The following is a 21832-nucleotide window of genomic DNA, read 5'->3' as shown; positions in this document are numbered from 1 at the left end:
CACGCCGCCCCCCTCTTCCTGCGAGTCTCCGGTTGTCAAAGCGCCGGCTCGAACTTAATTCCTTTCTTCGCTCCTCCTCCAATGCAACCCCTATGCGGTGGCAATCAGTGAGCCAGATCGGTGGCGGCGGATCTGTATATGTGCACCGCCCGAGCCGAAATTGCCGCTGCCGTTCGCCACTGAGAAATTATCTGCCAGTTCTTTCTGAGCCATGAGCGAGACGAATGTTGACATAAAGACAAACAAGAATTTCTTCACACTTATGCGGGAGAACATCCCGTTCCTCTCACTCGTAAAGCGTCCCACAGCTGTAACAACCTCGCGAGGCACTTGTATAGATCTCGTCTTTGAGAATCAAGCATTGGTGTACCAAGTCGAACATATATCAGTCTAATTTCCTTCTCTAGACACGCTGAAAGCGTTCTGCCATGGTTGTATTCCTCGGCCCTTTTCGTTCTACCGACACAGTCGAGTATGCAGTGTACAATGAAAAAAATTACCGACGATTACGTTACTTCCTAATGCGAAATTTGAGCGCAGCAAATAAGCTGTTCTACCTTTTCGATAGATTGAGGCAAAGAAATCGAGCAACACACGTATGCGCTATCACAGAATTTTTTTTTTATTTTTCACACGTATTCCTTTAACAAAGACTCCACTAACAGTTCTTGACAGTCATGAAGGAAGCTTTGTGGTCGGAGAAATAGACTGATATATCATCGACTTATATGGTCCCCTACCTCTCTCCAATGGTGGTAACCATTGGATTATAACAGCTGTCGACCACCTTACACGCTATGCTGAGACGGCCCCTGTACCGACTGGTTCCGCTGAAGAGGTAGCTAATTTCTTTTTGCGGTCAACTGTATTGCGTCATGGCGCTCCTCGGGTGCTTCTAAGTGACCGCGGGACGGCCTTCTTATCGACAGTCGTATCCGAAGTTCTTCGGGCGTCATCGACCCTCCATAAGACAACCTCAAGCTACCATCCCCAGACTAACGGTCTGACTGAGCGATTCCACCGCACCCTATCGGATATGCTATCCATGTACATCACACCGAATCATCGAAATTGGGATACTGTTCTACCATTCGTCACATTCGCCTATAATACTGCAGTACAGCGGACTACCGGTTACTCCCCATTTTTCCTCGTTTTCGGCCGTCCTCCTACTACAATCCTCGACACTTCCTTCTTCTCTACGCCCGACTACTCCTCATCATTATCAGCCCAGTTCTTATCCCGTGCGGCCAGATGCCGTCATCTTGCCCGCTTCAACACAGAAGCGTGCCAGCAAGACCGCAAGAGTCGCTACGATTCGAAGCATCGCGTCTTCTCTTTTCGTCCTGGTGACGAAGTACTGCTCTATACACCACTGCGCACCCCTGGCCTTAGTGATAAATTTCAGCACCGCTATCTTGGTCCCTACAAGGTAATCAACCAAACTTCCCCAGTAAACTACCAAGTCACACCTGTTGATCCCTCAGCTGACCGACGCCACCGTGGAACTGAAATTGTTCATGTATCTCGCTTGAAGCCGTTTGTGCGCCGCGGTACATCGGTTGGTTAGGAGCGGCCAGGCTGGCCGCTTCCGCCCCCCCCCCCCCCCCCCGGGCAGATTGTGTGAGCTCTCCACAGATCTTCTTTCATTTGTACATACCATGATCTTCTTCTTCCTCTTGTACATACCATCATCATTGTCCCGCGGCGCCGGCTCTGGCGCGCGCTTGGGTTTTCTCCATCAGATTAAACGCTGACACGGCATACCTTTCCTTGCCTTCACGACCTTGCCGTCTGGACCTGGCCTTCTTTCACAATATGTTCGACTTGGTACACCAATGCTTGATTCTCAAAGACGAGATCTATACAAGTGCCTCGCGAGGTTGTCACAGCCGTGGGACGCGTTACGAGCGAGAGGAACGGGATGTTCTCCCGCATAAGTGTGAAGAAATTCCTGTTTGTCTTTATGTCAACATTCGTCTCGCTCATGGCTCAGAAAGAACTGGCAGATAATTTCGCAGTGGCGAACGGCAGCGGCAATTTCGGCTCGGGCGGTGCACATATACAGATCCGCCGCCACCGATCTGGCTCTCTGACTGCCACCGCACAGGGGTTGCATTGGAGGAGGAGCGAAGAAAGGAATTAAGTTCGAGCCGGTGCTTTGACAACCAGAGACTCGCAGGAAGAGGGGGGAGGGGGGCGGCGTGTACACCCAGCGGCAAACGATGGGGGCAGAAGAGCGCGCAGCAAGCGGACAACGCGATAAAGGGAGGAGGGAAGAGATAGCAGCGACTGACTGATGCTGCTGACGCCGATAGTGAGTCAACCCCAGCTGCGGAGTTGGTTTCAGGGACAACGCCGCCGATGCCGACGCAAACAATATGATACCCTCGCTTCCGCAGCGCCAAGAACCAGGTCTAGCCGTGGAAAGGTGGTCACGTATTCGTCGACGTGCCGGGGCCTACGTGGAATAACCGGCGCGTCGGCAACTGAAGAGCACCATATCCGCAACACAGGAACAGGGGGGGGGGGGGGGGGGACCCTCCCCTCCTCTTTCTGCATGGCGGCGACGGTGTTCTATGCAGTCACGTTATCTTGACTCTCTAGCGGCGTCAGCGGCATCCAGCGGTATCAGTCGGTCGCTGCTAGCGCTGGGGGGATGAAAGGGGGGCGGAGCTGGTTACGAGGCCGACGACGACGCCGACGCCGACGTGAAACCCAGGAACGGACGCCAAAGAGCTGCGCTCTAAAAGACGGTATGCATAAATGATCTTTAGCACTTTGTGTTACAGGCCAACCAGAAAAAAAAAAGAAGAAATGTGGTCGTAGAGAAGTTTGCGGACATGAATGAGGCTGAAAACTGCGCTTGCAGATGTTAAATGAGTTCCTTCAGAAACAAGGACACATCTAATTAAAAGGTGGCCTTTAAAGGGCCAACTGACCAGGCTGCGGCACTTTAAACAAACAAGCCCAAAACGTCGACCAGCTATCAGAGATAGTCTCTGCAAAATACTACAGCGGTGCGCGCGTCAGAAAGCAGCAAAACTACAAACCAAAGCTGTCTCATGCTCCACTTATAAAGCCAGTTTCCCTGCTCTTTACTCTTGCAACCGATCTTGGATAGTGACGTCAAAATTCTGGACTTACCCAGAATAACATCCACTTGTCTGTCTCTCTGACGGTCGGGTGAACAGTGGGCGGAGACCACTAATTGTCTGAGCCACACGATGCGCGCTTCTCTCTAGTCCGTTTCGTTGTCGCTCACGTGGTGTCCCTGTTCTGAGGCCGTTTTGTGTGCTGCTTCCTAAAGCCTTCCTACAGCCTCCCGCCAAGGGCGGAGGAGGAAAAAAGGAGAATTTGGCTTGCGGAGACATGGGGGAGGCTAGACGGTCAGGCAGGAGGGAACAATCTCTGCGGGGAATAGGAGAGAAACACGGTGGAATCGGTTGACTGCGGTGGCTGTAACTACGCTACTAATTACTTTTTTTTTTAAAGAAATGTTTGCTACTTTGCGTTCCGGGGACGAAGGCTTACAGTCACAGGGGAAGAAAATATTTTCGACCGGAGGCTGGACCGTGGCCCTTTAAGGACTAAAACTGAAGTGAACTGAACACTTATATATGCATATAAAATAGGAGATGTTGTCTTCACGTGTTGAACTTTTGCCGCGTATGTTTTTTTTCTTCAGTGCATGCATTTTTCTATCCCTTTGTCAGATATGGCAACTCTTCCTAATTAAACGTAGTGTAGTTTCTTTGATTCCTACTGTTATTAAAGAAAAGATAGCTACTCCGGAATTTTACTGCTCAGGGTTTCAAAATACTTCTCATGCATTTCCTTCGCGTCTTCTTTCTCCATCGTAGCGTATGTCGCACAAAATTATGTACATCGCCATCTGAGCCCGGCTGAGCTTTATGAACAGAATTACCGCTTTCGGCAATCTGTACCCTCACACATGCAGAAAAAGGAGCAAACGCGGCGTAAATCCTACCGACTTTGAGGGTAGAGCTCCAAAACTGCTGCGACCTGAAAGAAGAGCAGACATCAAAGGCCCATCGCCTATATGGAATTGCATGAAGTACTAGCATGTTGCGAAAATGGCCATTGCTCAACACGGCCTCAACGCAGCCTCATACCACAGATGTCGTTAGTTTTTCGGCCACTGCTCGGGACTATTACTCAGACCGCCTCGACGACAGCTGCCAGACCTCCGGCGCTCAAAGGCAAATTGGAACGACAAATTGCGAAAGTTATGTTTCAAGTAAAAGCGGGGAATAGATTGGTAATAAAGTCGGATTAATCCGGGCATATATCGTAATTTTTAAGTTATTTCCTTTTTTTCTGCGTGATGTTTTCTGCACGTTTTTGTTTTGGCTTTTCAGTGCGCTCCTTTCATGCTACAGTCTAAACTGGACGTTTCGCCTAGCAAGAAATGAGGTCTAAAAATATATGAGCTAATACCGCGAAACAGAAACTCACAATAATGGGCGGTGGTCTAATGCGTCCAGCAGTATTTCAATGCCGTAGCCATTTATTTAGTTACAATAGGACAAACTTTTTTTTGGGCCAACGTCATCAGCAGATCGCAGATTACTCAGGCATTCTCCATCAACCCTTATCCCTAACTGCTCTCATTCCAAGTCTCTGAATACATCTTCTAAGCAAGCTGCAGCACTTGTGCAGTTTTTCTTCCTCGTCCTTGCTTTAGCTGCGCTGTTTTATCACCTTGAATGACCAACAAGCCCGTTCATCCGTCCTGTGAATAGTACCGGGGAGATCGTGCCTCCTTGCCTAACACCTTTCCTTATGAAATAGCATCCAACAAGGGCAGAGGAGGGAAGCCTCAGTTTGCAGGTTGAGTCAACATTTCGACAAGTGGACTTGTCTTGCCTGGTCAAGATGTAGACAAGTCCACTTGTCGAAACGTTGGCTCGACCTGCGAACTGAGGCGTACCCCTTTTACCCTTGTTCAGTGCTCTTTCATACCGTGTAGCCGTCTTCCTCTCGTTCCACACACACACACACACACACACACACACACACACACACACACACACACACACACACACACACACACACACACACACACACACACACACACACACACACACACACACACACACACACACACACACACACACACACACACACACACACACACACACACACACACACACACACACACACACACACACACACACACACACACACACACACACACACACACACACACACACACACACACACACACACACACACACACACACACACACACACACACACACACACACACACACACACACACACACACACACACACACACACACACACACACACACACACACACACACACACACACACACACACACACACACACACACACACACACACACACACACACACACACACACACACACACACACACACACACACACACACACACACACACACACACACACACACACACACACACACACACACACACACACACACACACACACACACACACACACACACACACACACACACACACACACACACACACACACACACACACACACACACACACACACACACACACACACACACACACACACACACACACACACACACACACACACACACACACACACACACACACACACACACACACACACACACACACACACACACACACACACACACACACACACACACACACACACACACACACACACACACACACACACACACACACACACACACACACACACACACACACACACACACACACACACACACACACACACACACACACACACACACACACACACACACACACACACACACACACACACACACACACACACACACACACACACACACACACACACACACACACACACACACACACACACACACACACACACACACACACACACACACACACACACACACACACACACACACACACACACACACACACACACACACACACACACACACACACACACACACACACACACACACACACACACACACACACACACACACACACACACACACACACACACACACACACACACACACACACACACACACACACACACACACACACACACACACACACACACACACACACACACACACACACACACGCACGCACACACACATTTATGTATGTATATATCAGAATGCCTACTGGGCCGCACCGTCAATAAATTGTTCCACACGTTGGTCCTCATTTATATATATATATATATATATATATATATATATATATATATATATATATATATATATATATACCGGGTGTCCCAGCTAACTTGAACCAAGGGGTTCAAAATAATATATTTGAGGTAGGTCAGTGAAACCAATTGCATTCAACTGCCAGCCTCCTTGGGCACTACAGGCAATTTTTTGTTTTGCAATTACTTAATTAGCTAATTATGTTCATTTCTCTAATTTTTTAAATATCGACTTTAGACCAAACATGTAAATTGGAAAGTTGTAGAGCACCTTCAGAAACCCCCATTTCATTAATTGCGATAAAGAAAGTCTCACTTGTATCGTTTTTTTCCGGGCTCAGAAGAAAGCCCGCGAAATACAAATAATACCACGTGACTAGTGCATTTTCGCGCCGCGATTGTGGTGCTCTCAGTCGTGGTTTGAGCGAACGAAATCAGCTGCGGCCGTGTCTTCTTGGCCCTGTTAAAGCGGCAGGCCGATATGCCTGCGATGGCTTCTTCACCCACGTCAGACAGCCGGCCCAGGTGACGGTGCAGTAGCAGCGAGAGCGGCGAGCCGACACCACTGACATTCTAACAATGCCTCCTTCTCTCCCATCAGCGAACGTCACGACAAACGGATGAGCGATAAGGTATCAGCCACTGAATCTGCGCATACAGGCTTGGGTAAAGGGGCGAGATGACATCATGTGACTCGACTAAAATTAGCGCTGCACCTTCATTTGCCGGTTTTTTATCGTCATCCGCCTGTCGTGATGTAGGCTGCTGCGGTGCGCAGGCGTGGCCAAAATCGCGGTGGCGACGGGCGAGCTCGAGCTCGCTCGAACCATCGCCAAGATTTCTGCCTGCCGCTGCAACGGGACCATCGGGTCACAGACGCAGCTTATGTCGTTCGCTCAAACCACGACTGAGAGCACCACAATCGCGGCGCACAAATGCGCTAGTCACGTGGTATTATTTGTATTTCGCGCGCTTTCTTCCGGGGCCGGAAAAAAAGATACACGTGAGACTTTCTTTATCAAATTTAATGGAATGGGAGTTTCTGAAGGTGCTCTACAACTTTCCAATTCGCATGTTTGGTCTAAAGTCGATATTTAAAAAAATAGAGAAATTAACATAATTAGCGAATTAAGTAAATGCAAAACAAAAAAATTGCCTGTAGTGCGCGAACAGGCTGACAGTTGTATGCATTTGGTTTCACTGACCTACCTCAAATACATTATTTTGTAACCCTTGGTTCAAGTTAACTGGGTATATATATATATATATATATATATATATATATATATATATATATATATATATATATATATATATATATACATACATACATATATGGACAAACATACACACATGCGTGCGCAGGTGTATATATCCCAGTTAAATGTAACCAAGGTTATAAAAAATGCGGCAAGCCCTAACCCAAGTATACAAGTGGCCTGGCTTAGACTGCAGCAATTTTTCGCTCGCCAAAGTCAATTAATTAGTGAATACAAAGTAGCGATCTTGTTAATTATTGACTGCAGGAAAAAAGTGGCGATGTTAAAGAAGTTGTAGACGTTTTTGAAAGACTGGTAGCTGCGTTCTTTCGGTAAGGCTAGCGCTTGTGTGAAGTATGTGTTTTACCGACCGAAAACGAGATCTTGAACACTTCAAGGCGCCAAGAGGTATCCCAAATAACAAAATCCGCTTTTCTCTGCAGCGCACTTTGCGATAAGTTTAGTGCGCGCTCTGGGCGAGTGGTTTAATTTAGCAGCTTGTCACAGGACAGCTTTCTTTGAAGGGTAATAATTAACACGACGTACATCGTAGTGTGGTTGTAAGAAAGCAGCTAGCTGTTTTCCGAGGCGACCTTAACTTTTGCATTTACACTTTATTCCTCAAGCCAAGAAATAGAATTAGCTATTTTGTTTTGACTAGTTATTTACTTTGGTGAATGAAAGAATACAACAGATTAGCATAGGCGACTCGGAAAATCTCTTATTTGGGTTGCTAGGCTAGGGCTCGCTGTTTTTTTTAACGCTTGGTTGCATTTACCTTGGACACCCTATAATAATACACTTATACAGTTGTGCATGGAATGTCGTCACAAGCTCCGTTGAAGCTGGAGACAGGTCTGACTATGCTATTTTTGCAACCGAGTTTAAGTTTAGAATTTTACTGCTTCAAAGCGCCCGCTATAGTCATGTTTTTCGTGCATAACCAGCTTCTCAAGGAAATTACAATATTTTCTCACGTTATTTTACGCAGTCTCCGAAAAGTGGTGATGGGACTAAGGTTGTTATGTACGTTCCATCCAGTTCGCAAATGCATTTCCTCATGGGGTGCCAAGCGGCGTATTTAAAAACGACCAGTTGTACGAAAGCACGTGTTAATCCATGTCGGCTAATGGTTTTGCTTTGTGTTTAGAAGTTGATGAAGCCGAATCGCAATGCACAGAGTGAAAGAGTGGCAGTTAAATACGTGATGTGATTGGCGGTGGCGATGACTGTGAGACGTATAGAAGCACGCTCAGCGAGGGAGCATTTCTTGAAAGCAGGTCATAATACCTAAAGTGAAAAGCCTGAATGGACGAGAGTTTTTATCGAACTGATAAGCATAAAACGTTTCCGAAGCACAGTGCAGCCTTACACTGTGATATCAATTGTGAACAGGGAATAATGCGGAAACAAAAAACGCGGTTATAGCGATGAGGTTCCGTACTCGCTTCCGACGAGATGTGTCCAGGTTCAAATCCGGACCGCTGCTGTTGTTTTTCCTTTCATAATTTTTTTCGTTGTCTCGGCAGCATACAGGCGTTAAACGATCTTTTTCTGTTCTCAAACTCCAAGTGAGGGCTTTGGAAGTGAAGTAAAAGCGAGGAAAATGGAAAAAATTAAATAAAAACTGTTCTAAATGACTCCGCCTCTGTGCGAAATGGAAATGGCAAGTGTCTCCACATTCTTCGAAGGCTTCTGTCCTCCATTTGAAACATTCTTTGAAGGATGCCTGGCAAGGCACACTCGTGCCGTGAGGCGCAGCTGTTGTAAGTCCGAAATCGATTCCGTGGAACGTTTCATGAGCATTCCCACCGGGAGGGGAGCACAATTTTGTAGTGATCGGGAAATGTGCACTGCGAAAAATCGCCGGGGCGCCTCTTCTGCTTCGAAGCTCCGATATATTCAGTAATGCGCATTACTCCATCTGCAAAGATGGTCTTGCTTTTGTTTCATAGCTGCTAAATTGTTCCTCTTTTTGCTTTTTGTTTATAAAAAAAAGCAGGAAATAAAAAAACGGCATTGACAAACGGTTCTGTTACTTTTCTGGCCAGCTATACTACTGCGACATTTTTGTATAAGTATATATATATATATATATATATATATATATATATATATATATATATATATATATATATCGCAGGCGATCAATCGGATAACTGGCGCTTTGGAACAAGTACGCGCTAGCATTATGTGGAAGGTAGTCATAACAGTCCTCCCTCTCAAAACTTTCCCCTCCCTCATACGCGGTAGAGCCGCTGCCACTGACGCGATCTCCCCCCCCCCCCCCCCCCACACACACCCCCCTCATCACATCCCACTTCCCCATCCCCCGGACACCAAGAGTGCCGCCGCGACATTAGGCCGGCATAACCCGTGTCCGGTTCCCCCCTCGTGAATATCCCAAAGTTCCCAACCAACCAACCAACTGCTTGCGGAGGGCGTGGCCCAGTACATCAAATCCTGTCCGTGCTCTCTCTCCGCATCCCCCCCCCCTCCCCTTCCAACTATGACTGCCAACCACAGTTTTCCTCTAGCCACCAAATGCGCCTTCCACTCTCTAATTCTCTCTCTCCAATTTTCATGTCCCTCCATCACCTTCCTTGGTAGCGGAGATCATCTGCATTGCCCTCTCCCCATTGAGGCTTGGCACGCCGCCGGAAATGTCGGACACATTTTGCAATAATTTGTGTTTTAATGCTTAGGCACTAAAGAAAACACAGGGGAAGGTAGGACTCATTAAAATGCACCGGGAGACGTAAATTGGTTACCTTATTTATCGCTCTGTGTCCATTATTTGCTTAGATACTATTTTGTCAAGGCAACCTAAACTTGTTAATTTCCTGATCAGCAACATCAAATATGCAGCTCCAAACTGCTCGCTTGCAATTCAAGTATTGGTATAGGATGCTTCCAGGGCTCCCAAACAATATCGTTACCTTCAGTCAGTCTTAACTGGCCGTGTAAAGCTCATATAGACACACTGGCTGTACGCGGGATTCCCACCCTGCCTCTGCGTGGATTCCAGTACGGAACGGCATAGGAACAGACGTCAAAGACCAGCAAAAAATTGACACCATCGTACTCCTGGCATATAAAACTCGACGAATGCTTCCCGTCTGGCCACTTCCTCTTGCCCGGTTTTTTAAACATGTTTCATAAACACTGCTCTCAAACCTGGTAGAAATGATGCGTGGGGAGAAAACAAAAACAAAGGACAGTTGAAAAATGAATCAGGGGGAATGTCGTAGGAGGCAACCTGTTCTTTATCTTTGCTGTGTATCCCGTGGCTGCTTGCGTGTTTATATCCTCTCCCTTTATAGTTTTTATTAGGGGAACCATTTAGCCAATGGACGCCGGAACAGAAATGAAACATGGTCGTGTAGGGCAAGGAAAGCGAAGTGGGTGGCCTCGGCGAGCCGGAAAAAGACCTCAGATCGATGGCGACGTCGTCGTCTTCGTTGTCGTCCCCATTGCCGCAGCTGCGTCAACGCGTCTCGCGGCGGCAGCAGCAAAAACGAGTGGTGCTCGACGCGAGCGCGTGGTGCTGACACGTACTACAGACCGCGTGGGCTTGCGCGTGCAGAATGGCTTGCATTCCGGTAGGAAAGCCTGCAAGAACGAAATCATCCGACCCCCGTGAAAACAGCGAACAAAACAAAGATGGACAGAAAAAAAAAAAACAATAAAAAGGCCTGATGTCGAGAACGCGAGGGTTCTCATAAGCATCTGTGCGCCCTTTGACAAAAAAAAAAAAAAAGAGTAGTTTTGAGTAGCGTCTGGAGCTGGAGTTGGCACGACGTCTTTAGCAGTAACGACCTTGTACGTGATAGTGCATTAGTTCGACATTCTTTGCGGAGAAAACTTAATTTTACGTATTTAAATGTCAAGTTCACCATTGATAAGCTAAGTTTCTAGACGGAATGGTATACGTGTAGCAACTGTCGTTAGACACCAGTAAAAAAAATTGACGTTATCGTACTCCTGACCAGTAAAACTGCAGGGAGTTAGAGGTACTTGCGACATTTGCACATGATGGTAGCGTTGCGCTTCTAGTCCAAGCGCGAGGTTAGGGAGTCGGAGCGGGTTAGGTAAGACCTGATTTGTTTTTAAGAAGACTCCTGAAACAAATAAGAGAGCTCAAGTAGCACAACAGCATAGGACCAATACCAGCTCAGCATCAAAAAAAAAAAAAGGGCAAAATATCGTACCTTTATTGGCATTTGGCCCAAACGTTACTCGAGCCAATATATAGCCGGGCTAAAAACAGATGTAGGACCTCTATTTAGCCATTGAAAAAGCTTCCACACCTACGTTGTTGGTCTTCCAGTTTCAAACCTATAATTGTATATATTTCTATTAACTAGCTGTTATATCTTCGCTACCCAACCATATTTGTCGGCTATCATAATATTTGCAAGCCGATGTTGCATTGGTTTCTAAATATTTTCATACTCTCAAATTTATTGGCACCGCAATATTTGTAAGCCAAGCCTACCTAATGGCATGCATGATGTTAGTATCGGGAGTTGTATATTGGCTTGATGTTTTATTGCCAATCCACTGCTTGGAGGCATTCACATGCATACAGCTGTTTGTGCAACTCATTGAAAAATGTACTGAATATTTAGGTCGCTGGTGAGTGTGGGGTTTCCGAAAGGCGGCGCCGGTATTGTCCATGAGCAGGGCAGGGGACTACATGGTGGGAAGTTGCAGATGCCGTCTGAGAAAGCAACTCAACCAGATGCCTCCTTCAGCCTCTCCCGCAGTCGATTTCTCCTTGAATTAATCTGATGATGAACACCTGTTTCAGCGATGCCGATGTCGTTTTTGTAATAGATATGACATCTGCAGAAACAAAGGAAAAACCAAAACAAGTATGCGTTTTGCGGGGCTCCTCACGCGCAGTTATCGTGTGTCATATCTCCGTCAGAGAGATCTCAGCAGCAGTCTATCTGTCCCAACCTTGCAGGACTGGTAACAAGAGCTTAATAATTTTCTTTTGCAGTGAAGTTTCTAAGTTTATATTCACACTACCAGGATGTTTTCTTTTTTTTTTTTTGCGCTTTGGTGTTATAAGCCAGCACTGCGTCGGAACAATGATCGAGATATGGGAATCTCGTAGTTCGGTAAACATCAAGGAAAGTTCTTTTCTTAAAAAAAAGTTGCCTCTTGTGCCTCAGATGAAAATCATGCACGTGCGACTTTCGTAAACATGTCGCCGGTTACGTTCCTGCTTTATTTCCGCTAATGCAAAAAGCAGAACGCTTTCTTGCTCGAGAGAGAACCATATCGAACGTCGGGAAATCGCCAACAATTAATGAGAGCGAAATGCACGACACTTTGGCGTAATTTCTTTCAGGCGTATGGCAAAGTTCGCGTGCAGCAACGAAATTACGGTCACACAACACGTCAAGAGTTTCAAGGAGGAGTAATTATTGCGTAGGTTCATAGAAAAGAGGTATACTGAGACAGCTTGACTTCTAAGAGGCACTGGACGCCTGTTACGTTTTAAAGAAGAAAAAGGCGCCAATGAAAGGTAACAAGCGATGGCCAATAAAAAAAAAAAGCAGAACTGTTATAAGCTGGAGTGAACTATGACAAGCTTATACAAAACATCACATCCTACGCCTCCATACAGCTTCCAAGGGGCTAAAGAAGCGGCTAAAGGCTTGTTTTCTTTATCTCCATGATTCATCACGACGACGATACTGATAATAGTCAAGGTATTGTAATGCACTCGCCGGAGGGACGGACAGCGTAACTGTAAATCGGGCTGACCCTGAAAGAAGAATTTAAGATCAAATGGGCATTGCAAGCAAAAACAAAAAATGAAACCTTCATGCAGAAACGGATCAGTCTAAATATTTCCGGTCATAAAAAAATGAGGTTAGATCTAACAGCATTCGAAGCACATATCAAATATTGATTGATCAAGAGTGGGAAGCAGTAACACATCACCGCGTATGTGTACGCTCTGAGTCTGATTAGAATAGTAAGAGCAGTTTTCTTTTCCAAAACAGACCTCAACACAAAGGTTTGCACAAAACAGCCTTTAGGCTGGGAAATTCTCGCCGCACTACTGCATTGTATTTCAGAAAATCATAATGAAACATCTGTGTATTTTTCGAGCCAACTGCATCTGTCAAGAACGCAAATTTATACAGCAAACATTGCTATTGTCTGCAGCCAATGGAACCCGAATTTTTGGCATCAAAAGTGAATTACTGCGAGCTAAGTCGGCTGAGGCTAAGCGAAAAGTAACTCTGTCGAGCATCTTTAGATATTAGAGAGATTTAGCTTACCGTGATCCGCGATCCGCCACCGTGACTTTCTACCGCGGTGGGCGGGGTGCTCAAGCTGATTGGTCCCGACGCGGCGGGTCTGTGTGCCGACATCCAGTATGTGGCGCCATCTATCGGCGTCAAGGGGGTCTGGGCATGCGCAGTGGAACGCGCGGAGGCGGATCACGGTAGCGGATCGCGGATCACGGTAAGCTAAAACTCTCTATTAGAGAGATTTAGCATACCGCGATCCACAATCCGCCACCGTGACCCTCTACCGCTCGTGGGCGGGGCGTACAAGCTGATTGGTTCCAATGCGGCAGGTCTATGTGCCGACATCCAGTATGTGGCGCCATCTATCGGCATCAAATTGATCTGGGCATGCGCAGTGGAACGCGCGGTGGCGGATTACGGTAGCGGATCGCGGATCACGGTGTGTTAAATCTCTCTATTACCTTCACAGTAACGACGTAAAAAAATTACCTGTGATTTAGCTTTGGTTAAACCCTGATAGAAGATAAAACTTCTATTGCCTGCTACCTTATTCCCCTATCCCACCCTATCAGTGCAGAGCGTTACATTTTGAGGACACTTAAGCTCATCCTTTAAGGGTATGACGCGAGAGCGTAAGCTACCAGCCCACATATGAAGTCGCACTTTAACTAAGCCGTCTGGACGTGCCTGCGTGTTCTGAGGGTAATATGAATGCAAAGCGTTCTGGCAGGCTGATTCTGATATCACCCTCCCGTATGAAAGGGGCGACCCGAGTTGGCAGCTCCTGTCAGTGGCACAAGATTAACGTGAATTCAAATGTCGTGGCAGGCTTATTCTAATGCCACCATCCCACATTAAAAGAGAGGCCCGAGTCGGCCCTCTTTCCGGCACCACCGACACTGACGCTGAAGGCTCGAGCTGGCTGGCATAGTGAAGCTTCCGCTTCAAAATGAGCAGGGTTCAACTCTGCTTAACTTGCTAGCTTTGTCTCTCGTTTCACATGGGACGGTTATGTCAGACTCAGCCTGCTAGGACCCTTGCATTTACGTTACCCCTGTAGGCCACTAAGGCACGTTCATAACTTCATACGGCTGGGTAAAAGCGGGGCTTTATATGTGCTCCTAACGACGGAGCACACGCGAGACTCGGAGTTGACTTACCTGACTTAACGACGACTTAGTTGACTTAACGACGAGACCATCAACGAGATTACCACCAAGGCAATGGACGCTATCCGGCTCATACACCGAGTCTCGACACGATGGGCGGGCATGCGTGAGGACAGTCTTCTGCGCCTCGTCCAGTCGTTCGTGATCAGTCACATCGCCTACGTTGCGGCCTACCTCAACTGGCAGGCCACTCACTGGACAAAGATAAACACGCTGATCAGACGGGTTTACAAGACGGCGCTGGGATTAATGGGGACCACGAATACGGCTCGGCTCCTGCAGCTCGGCGTCCATAACACCTTAGAAGAAATAGCCGAGGCGCAGCTCACGGCGCAAGTGGAGCGCCTCTCTACCACCAAGACAGGCCGCAGTATACTGACGTCCCTGGGTTACAATCCCCAAGCTCCCAGTCGGCAATCGTGCGAAATCAGCGATGAGGCGTGGGCCCACATCCACGTGGACCCCATCCCGAAAAACATGCACCCCGAGTACAACCAAGAACGGCGGCAGGCGCGGACCAAAGCCCTCGTCGAACAACACGCCCAGGACCCGCACGCCCGGTTCGTGGACGCTGCGGAATACAAGCGAGAAGGATTCGTGGCAGTGGCCGTTGCGGCGGCTACCGGCATCAAAATAACGGCAGCGAGCGTACGGTGCACGGACGCCACAGACGCCGAGGAGGTTGCCATTGCTCTGGCGATCCCGGAGGCCGAGTGTCGCACCGTGCTCAGCGACTCGAGGAACGCTGTGCGCAACTTTGCCAAGGGGCGAGTGTGCGCGCCGGCGGCCGCCATCATCAGTAAGCTCCAGCTTCAAGACCGCGGCAACACTATCCGCATCAAGTGGTTCCCGGCGCACGCGGGAGATTGTGCATCCTCACCGAATCACAACGAGACGGCCCATTCGGCGGCGCGAGCGCTTACCTTCCGCGCCCCCGAGAAGGACCGTTCCGAATGGTGGTTCGAAACAAAAGACCGAATGACCAGTTACGAGGAAGTGACAAAAATTTTACCGCTCAGCTCGACGGACGATGCCGCCGCCTCACCCGGCACTTAGTCGGGAGGAAGCGATCATCCTAAGGCAAATGCAAACCGGGTCACTCCTAGCCCCGGCAGTGCTACACGTCCTCCACCCAGACATCTACACGAGTGATATGTGCAGTGTTTGTCAAGTGGGTCCGGCGGACCAATGGCACATCATGTGGGACTGTGCTAGGTTCCCGACCGAAGCTGCATCCAGGACATACCCGCTGGAACTTCAAAGTGCTGTGCAGAATACTGACAAGGACATGCAACTATGGGCCGTCCAGCAGGCCCGGGGTGCACTCGAAAAGCACAAGCCTCACAACCCACCACAAACGGGCCAAATGAGGTAGTGCAGAGTAGGGCTTAACCCCGGGTAGACGCTTGGCCAGCGTCACGACGCTTTAACCCGTCGCTTGCCGGCTCCCTAATAAAGTTATACATACATACATACATACATACATACATACATACATACATACATACATACATACATACATACATACATACATACATACATACATACATACATACATACATACATACATACATACATACATACATACATACATACATACATACATACATACATACATACATACATACATACATACATACATACATACATACATACATACATAAATACACCTGATTTGTTACAAATTTTGTTCGTGCGTAATGATGCTTGTCTTAACTTTATTACCGTAATTTCCTCATTGTCATCTTTCCTTCTGCTTCAAACTATGTCCATTGTGTCATTTAGCTTCCTGCGTGCAGTCCAGCGCCATTCTTGTAAAGTGCGTCGTTAAACGTAGGCTGCCGTGGCTTTCTGGCATGAAAAAATAGACAAATCAATCAGAAAATAGTTTGGCGCCACTCATATACACAGTTTGCAGATTTTTAGAAATAAATTACAGGTACAACAAAGCTGTTTCACAGGTACGCAATGCGGACAGGCGGACAGAAAAAAATAATTGATGTTGGCAAGCCCCTATATAAATACAATGCAGTAATAAAATATTTTAGCCTCTTACATTATTAGTTTGTAAACTTATAGACGGTCACATTTCTATATAACTTCAGTTTATAGAGCTTTTCCAGAGTGCGGGTGTTAGCAGAGACTCAGCTCTAAATATTCAGTTCGGTTCTCGTATTCATGCGTAAGTATCACGACGGCCGCCTAGAACGGCTTCAGCTGTGATGAGGTGTTTCACGACACTCAATGTGCCAATGGCATACAAGACAGGTCTTTACCCTTCGCTTTTGTATGTCAAAGAGGAATACACGTGCAGATCAAAAGATAATTCGTCAAGGATGTTTTTCATGCACTGTCTCTGTCTTCAGTGCGTATTCACATGAATATAATGATAAAGGTCGGGGCGTATGTCTCAAAAACTGCACGTGCACGTACACTGAGAATGCAACCGAATGAAGTAGCCAAGAAATGCGACTGCCTTTAGTTTTTATAATATAACAATGCTTGAGAGCTAATGTTGCCTGAATGTTCTTGAACCGCTATGAGATAAGGTGGACGAACTAGAATTATTTTTGCAATTTGTGTACGCTGGTTGCTTAACCTACGCACACGAGCAGGTTCAATGGGCTGCTTAATTGTTTGACTAAAAGCTCTAAAGACTCATTTGAAGCACCAAGGATCGTAGAGGAAGGACTCATTCTGAAAAGCCATATCTTAACCAACGAAACAGTTTTGTCAACAAGTTCATGTCAAAACACATGAGATTTTGGCAGTCTAAGGTGAAAATGTTGACCAACGCTCGCTAGCAGTCTGGCTAAATAACCGGGGAATGTTGATCAATGTATGACAAGATATACCTGATATTGGATGCATGATCTTAATGAGCGGACAATATTTGCCAGCATACATATACGTATATCAGATGTTGGCAGTCATACCAAAATGAGCGAACAATATTTACATAATAACGTGAATCTACAGCCTAACATGAAAACACGCACAAGGGAGACAACACGACACGAGGCTAAAATGTCAGCCTCGTGTCGTGTGTCTCTTTGTGCGTATTTTCATGTTAGGCTGCAGGCAGTGCCACATTAATATGCACCAAATAGCTCTGATTCAGATCACCCTGCAATATTTGAAAACGTACACGAACCTATATCACATGTTCTCATTCCAATCTAAGCGAGCGACAAATATTTGCCAACGCACACGAACATATCTAGCTTATTCACGTGACGTCATTGTAGCTTCACTGGCAACTATGGCACGCACAACGCAACGTCGGAGAGGGGAAAAGAAAGGGAGAGAGAGGGCCTACGGCGAATCATGACACGGCGTCGGTGTAATCCTAGCTCTGGTTGGACGGCGTTGAAAACGGCATCTCAAGTGTCCGGCAAATGAACGGCGCGCGCAGCAGGGAGGACGCCGGTAGACCGGTGCCAATGCGTCGTAAACAATCTTGTGTGCTTTTAGTTTCGAACCACCCAAAGTTATGGCGTCTCTACAATACAGGGTTGCCACAACTGGCGCCTGCTAAGCGACATAGGGTCTACATGAGACGTTGGAAGACAGGTCGACCTGATCGACGATGTTGCCGAGCTGACATAAGCATATGTGAAATATTGGCAAGCCACACGTGTATCAGGGCAATGTTTATCACTGGTTTTCAAGCATAGTGCCAATTTCAGCAAGCAATGGCATGCCTGACCCGTTGTAACCAGCTTATAAAACGACATGGCCAATATCAGAAACATACTGGCAACCATGCGCCGCTCTTGGTCCGTATTTTGCCAGCATATTTCCAATATCGAGCCGGTTAACTGTGCTACCTGGGAGCGACCAACAGATTCGCGAATCTGTTGCCAAATTAATCCATGAACTCAATCAGTACGTCACCAAAATAGCAGAAAATTTAATTGTCCTTCTTCTTCAAGCAAAACGAAATATCGTATTGAGCTATTCCCTATCACGTGACGCTTGTAAAAATTGGTACAGGGAACTACTGCACGTGTTGAGTGAGGATAACGCGTTCACGTTTACCTTTCATTTTACTACGTCATTGTTCCCATCAGCTTGCATAACTACGCACGCTGTAGGGCAGAGGGATCTGCAGTTAAGAGAAAACGCTGAAATTGAAGATACATTCGTTGTTTTTCGTGAAATATAACCAAATGTAAAGAAGTTTCAGAAGTGCATTTTTTTTTATACCTAGCGTGTATCCTTGCTGATTAATTACAATTATTGGTCTCAGAAATTCATCCCCCAGGACATTAAACGATTATGAAGAAAGTGCACAAGCTTTTCCAATCAGCACATTCGAAAGCGCGCTTCTGTGCAATAAAGCTCTTGTTTTATTTGATTTTCGTTTATTTGTTACCTACGGCGAGCCCCACTGAGCAGGCAGTCGCGGAGTCGGGGCATAAAATACAAGGAACGGGAAATGACAGGAACAGAATCTACACTTGCCTAATCCATATATAATTCTGTGGAATACTGCGCTACTTGATATACAGAGACAAATGGAAGACGACACACGAATGAAGCGCATTGCGCTTCATTCGTGTGTCGTCTTCCATTTGTCTCTGTATATCAAGTAGCGCTTCATTCGTGTGTCGTCTTCCATTTGTCTCTGTATATCAAGTAGCGCAGTATTCCACAGAATGATCAACCAACTGGCCCCCGTGTTTGCATTATTGGCCATATATAATCCCATATGTGACTGGGTGGAGCATGAATTGAAAAGAAGGATATGAAACAACAGTCACCAGGATAGGTATGTTTCACAATATTTTCACACAGGTAAGAAAAAAGACATATATATGATATAATGCAGTCAAGAAGCAGTCGACAACTGCGAAGGGAAACTATTCAGGGATGAACATTTAACCAAGTCATCAGGGAAGACATTCCATTCACGCATCGCTAGTGGAAAGAAGAACGTAACTCTATTGCTGATCAATCTATACAAAACTCTATGTTCGGAATGTTATGTTCTAGCGTTTCTTATAATTGTTAGGGTCGCTTTTAGTGGTTCCAGTCAAAAGGAGACTAATAAACTTGAGGAGTGTATTTTTTCCTAGACTGCTAACAGTGCGGAGACTAGCCTGTCTATGAAGTTTGGAGGGCGACTAAAGGCAGCAATACCTGTTGTACGCATATTGACGGCCTTGTGGAAGATGATCTTTAGTTTGATCGGAACAAGCGCATTATTTGGTACTCGCATTGATCGTACGGGGTATCTATATACAACCAATCTTGTTATCAATTAGATGCCTAGCGGCTATTTTATTAAAAGTGTGAGCGCCCGCGCCCGTGTGTGTGTGTGTGTGTGTGTGTGTGTGTGTGTGTGTGTGTGTGTGTGTGTGTGTGTGTGTGTGTGTGTGTGTGTGCGCGCGCGTGTATGCGTGCGTGTGCGTGCGTGTGTGTGAGAGAGTGTATACGTGTGTGCTTGTGCGTGTGTGTGTGTGCGTGACCGTATTTCTTAGCGAAAGAATTTTAAAAACTGTTACACGTTTATAAATAGAAAACCCGTAAGCTTTATTGCTTTCCTTAACGTCTTAGGTTTCACGTACAGTGGCAGTGGGCTCTGTGATAACAATCGCAGAAAGAGTAAAAGGGGATAAACGAAATTTTTAAAGTTTATGCTTTAGCTCGCTTTCTGTATTGCCTTCGCTTTCTCTTGCTTTGCATAAAAGAAATGCGGCCCGGCAACAATGGAATATCCGATTTTCTAATCTTCCTTGCTCACGGTGGTACAGAGGTGGAGCTGCTTCGTCATCGGAAGACCGCTGAAATCTTGATGTAGCGGGGCCATAACAAGCGCTATTCGCCCATAACATTCGGTGAGCTCACATCAGAAAAACAGCATTATCTAGACCTCACTGCTGATTGCAGTACAATTTTTTGTCTCGAGATAGGTGAATACCCGGTGGTCGCGAGGACAGATTGATTCAGCCCCAAATCACTATTTGATTTGCCTCGTCGTACCTTAATTTCGAACGAACTCCTCGTACAGCTGATAAACGCAGAATTATTGGGAGGTGGTGACTAGCGGCATAGAGTTGAAAACACACACACACACACACACACACACACACACACACACACACACACACACACACACACACACACACACACACACACACACACACACACACACACACACACACACACACACACACACACACACACACACACACACACACACACACACACACACACACACACACACACACACACACACACACACACACACACACACACACACACACACACACACACACACACACACACACACACACACACACACACACACACACACACACACACACATACACACACACATTTATATACCGACCGGGCAGATTGAAAAGGCAGATTCAATAAACGCAGATAAAAGTTCTATATCTCCTGATGGTGGCCATTACTGGTCTTGACCGTTGCAGCCTGCAGGCGCCCGTCACGACGAATGCAGCAATCCTCGCACGATAACCCACGCGGTTCTCCACTCCGTCCTTTTCGTCAAAGACGCATTCCACGTCATAAGAGACCTGTTTCGTAACTGGGTCACGCTGCTTACATTTGGGAACAGCACTGAAGAATTAACGGGATGACGCTGTGACGCTGTCAGGGGATTTGGTCGAAGCGACTTCTGTAGGGAAGACAAAACGCTGAATTTTTCAGTTACGAAAACATTTCGTTCCTGTTTCTTTTCACTAGCAACTGATGTGTCTCGTTTCCTTCTTCAATTTCATAGCATCTAGCAAAAAACAATTTTTTGGCCTTCAGCGATTAAGCCCTTCATTGTTCATATATATATATATATATATATATATATATATATATATATATATATATTGATGAGAGAGAGAGGAAGAAAAAGAAGGAAGCTTTTGCTG

General features: G+C 46.5%; 1 long non-coding RNA gene across 1 annotated transcript in view; it reads right to left on the bottom strand.

Moving 5' to 3' along the window:
• Nucleotides 1-16719: 16719 nt before the first annotated feature.
• Nucleotides 16720-21832, bottom strand: part of LOC146199673 (uncharacterized) — a 178685-nt gene continuing 173572 nt past the window's right edge. Inside the window, exon 3 of the long non-coding RNA XR_014704763.1 lies at nucleotides 16720-16784. This is a non-coding gene — a long non-coding RNA (uncharacterized LOC146199673). The remainder of the gene's footprint in view (nucleotides 16785-21832) is intronic.

This window comes from Amblyomma maculatum, chromosome 2 (genome assembly GCF_055883805.1).
Source record: "Amblyomma maculatum isolate TAMU_Amacu chromosome 2, ASM5588380v1, whole genome shotgun sequence".
Classification (NCBI taxonomy): domain Eukaryota; kingdom Metazoa; phylum Arthropoda; class Arachnida; order Ixodida; family Ixodidae; genus Amblyomma; species Amblyomma maculatum.
The sequence above is the reverse complement of the archived record's forward strand: the minus strand, read 5'-3'. Positions and strand labels throughout refer to the sequence as shown.